Genomic DNA, 3,524 nt, shown 5'->3' on the forward strand with positions numbered 1-3,524 from the left:
ACTTTTTAATCATAAAAGGATGTTATATTTCATGAAATGTTTTTTCCGTTTCTATTGAGATGATCACTTAGGTTTTTTCTCTTTATTCTAGTCATGTGATATATTATATTGATTGATTTTCATGTTGCCAACCTTGTATTCTTGGGTTAAAACACACTTGATCATGGTATATAATTCTTATGTGTTACTAGATTTTGTTTACTAATATTTTGTGTAAGGCATTGGAATCCGTTCAGAAGAGGTAATTACGTATAGTTTTCTTGAGCTCGCTCTGGTTTAGGTAACAGGGTCAATAGTGGCATCATAGAATGAGCTGGGAAATGTTTCTTCCTCTTCTATGTTTTGGAAAGGTCTGTGAAGAATGGTATTTGTTCTTATTCAAATGTTTGGTGGAATTAACTAGGAAAGCCATCTGGGTCTTGGACTTTCTTTGTGGGTACCTATTTGATTACTAATTCAATCTCCTGTTGTAGTTCTCTTTATAGCATTCATTTTGAATGGTTACACAGTACTCTATCAGGTAGAGTGCCAGCCTTCAGTTTCTTTGGGGAAGGCTGGACACTAAGATAGAAAGGGGCTAGATTCACTCACTCATGCAGGCGTTCTTTCAGTTACTGAGAACCTCTGGTTGTCTTTGTCCTGGGCCCCAAGGCTGCTGAGACAAACAAGACAGCCACAGAAACTACCCCTCGGACCAAGGAGTAGACCATGATTTCAGATCTGAGTTTGGGTTGCCACCTGCCAGGTGTGAGAGGCGATTCAGCCATGCTCACATGTACCCAAGCCTGTCTTAGCTCCAAACCGCAATGCCCAGGAGTCCTCTAACACTCCGCGGGTTATAAGGTGCCTTCACTTAAAAAATCTCATTACAGGCGATCCTCAAAACAAAAAAGCAAAGTTCATTCTCTCTCTTTGCAAAAGGTGAGAAAAACCAAGGTTTAGAGAAGGCCAGTTCAAATTCAAATGTTTAAGAAGCACCTTTCTGGTACTAGCTCCATGCAGGACTCTAGATGATAATCAGGGGATTTTCAGTCTGAGATGGAAAGACAGGAAATCAGAGAGGAGTAACAATAAGTAATGGACCTCCCAGGGGTGAAATGGGGCTGAGAGGAGAGGGACTCAGCAAAGGCCTCCCCATTAATGTGACCTATAAGCTGTGGCTGAGAGCACCCTGGATATTATATCAAGAAGTTACAGAAGTCCTTCAGAACAAAGATGGCCATGCAACCTACTTTTCCCAGAATTATCCCAGTTTACTTCTGTTATCTCAGTTTGAGTATCACTGGCACCCTTCCCCCTCTTTTTTTTTTTGGCCACAGAGTCTCACTGTGTCTCCCTTGGTGAATATCGTGGCATCACAGCTCACAGCAACCTCAAACTCTTCGGCTTAAGCGATTCTCTTGCCTCAGCCTCCCAAGTAGATGGGACTATAGGTGCCCACCACAATGCCCAGCTATTTTTTAGAGATGAGGTCTCGTTCTTGCTTAGGCTGGTCTCGAACTCATGAGTTCAGGCAATCCACCTGCATCAGGCTCCCAAGTACTAGGATTATAGGCATGAGCCACCTTGTCCGGCTCTGGCACCTCTTTTTACTCTCAAGTATCAGTTTGGTATTTGTAGTACTTCCCTTAATTTATTTATTTTGAGACAGAGTCTCACTCTGTTGCCCAGGCTAGAGTGCCATGGCATCTGCTCACAGCAACCTCAAATGCCTGAGTTCAAGCAATCCTCCTGCCCCAGCCTCCTGAGTAGCTAGGACTATAGGCACCCAACATAACACCCAGCTATTTTTTTTTTTTTCTATTTTTAGTTGAGACCCTGTCTCACTCTTACTCAGGCTGGTCTTGAACTCCTGAGCTTAAGGAATTCACCCACGGTGGCCTCCCTGAGTACTAGGATTACAGATGTAAGCCACTACACCTGGCTCAGTATTTCCTTTTAAAATTGTTATAATTGAGGACTGGGTGCAGTGGCTCATGCCTGTAACCCTAGCAGTTGGAAGGCTGAGGCAGGTGAACTGCCTAAGCTTGCAGGTTTGAGACCAGCCTGAGCCGAGGCAAGACCTCATCTCTAAAAATAGCTGGGTGTGGTGATGGGTGCCTGTAGCTCCAGGCTGAGGAACCCAAGAGTTTGAGGTTGCTGTGAGCTATGATGCTGTGGCACTCTACTGAGGTGACAAAGTGAGACTCTGTCTTAAAAAAAAATTTTTTTTGTTATAATTGGGTCAGGCACCATGGCTCACACCTGTAATCCTAGCAATCTGAGAGGCTGAAGTGGCTGGATTGCTTGAGCTCAGGAGTTTCAGACCAGCCTGAACAAGAGCAAGACCCATCTTTAAAAATAATAGCCAGGTGTTGTGGTGGGCACCTGTACTCCCAGCTACTTGGAAGGCTGAGGCAAGAGAATCACTTGAGCCCAAGAGTTTGAGGTTACTGTGAGCTATGACACCATGGCACTCTACCCAGGGTGAAAAAGTGAGACTGTTGCAAAAAAAAGAGACAACTCTGTGGTGAGGCCAGGCATAGCAGCTCATACCTGTAATCTCAGCACTCTGGGAGGCCGAGGTAGGAGGATCTCTTGAGCTCAGGAGTTCTAGAACAGCCTGAGCAAGAGGTAGACTCTGTCTCTAATAAAACAATAGAGAAATTAGCTGGGTGTTGTGGCTGGTGCCTATAGTCCCAGCTACTTAGGAGACTGAAGCAAGAGGATCACTTGAGGCCAAGAGTTTGAGGTTGCTGTGATCTATGGCACCATGGCACTCTACCAAAGGTGACAGAGTGGGACTCTTTCTCAAAAAAAAAAAAATTGTTATAATTACAAAGGGAAAAAAGTAACTTTAGAGAGGAGAGATGTAGCCAACACTTAATCCAGCAACCAAGGTTAATGTCATCACTAATGGTACAGGAGGACATGATGTGCCTCCTGATGTGGTGTGTTGAGAACAGCACTTCTGTGGTATTCTTGCCAAAGATACATAAACTGAATCTAATGAATAAGAAACATTAGACAAACCCAAACTGAGGGACATTGTACAGAATAACTGGCCTACTCTTGAAAAATCTCAAGGTCATGAAAGACAAGACTAAACAAATATTCTAGATTAAAGGAGACTAAAGAGAAATGACAGCTAAATGTAATACCTAGGTTAGATCCTGGATGGAAAAAAAGTACACAGCAGCTCATGTAAGGAAATCTGAATAAAGTCTATGGGATGGATAATAGTGCTGTTATCAACGCAGAGTTCTCCACAGGCTGAGGAAACACACTAAAAGCATTGAGGGTTTTATTTCAAAGTGCAACGGTTTGGATGGGAACTAATATAACCAAATGAGAACCTTGCCCTCTCTGCTCCCAGCCAGTGCATCTGTCACCATCAGCCACTCAGGAGGCCACTCAGCCCCTCCCCCCTGAGGGTGCATTCAGAGTGGCTGGTGTACCCTGGGACTCACAGAATCCCTGCCAACCTGTCTGCCATGACCCCTAGGAGACGCCTCCATTGCCTTGGCCCTTAATTACCTAATGCT

This window comes from Otolemur garnettii, unplaced genomic scaffold (assembly GCF_000181295.1).
Source record: "Otolemur garnettii isolate 467f Iridium unplaced genomic scaffold, OtoGar3 scaffold00002, whole genome shotgun sequence".
NCBI classification, from domain to species: Eukaryota; Metazoa; Chordata; class Mammalia; order Primates; family Galagidae; genus Otolemur; species Otolemur garnettii.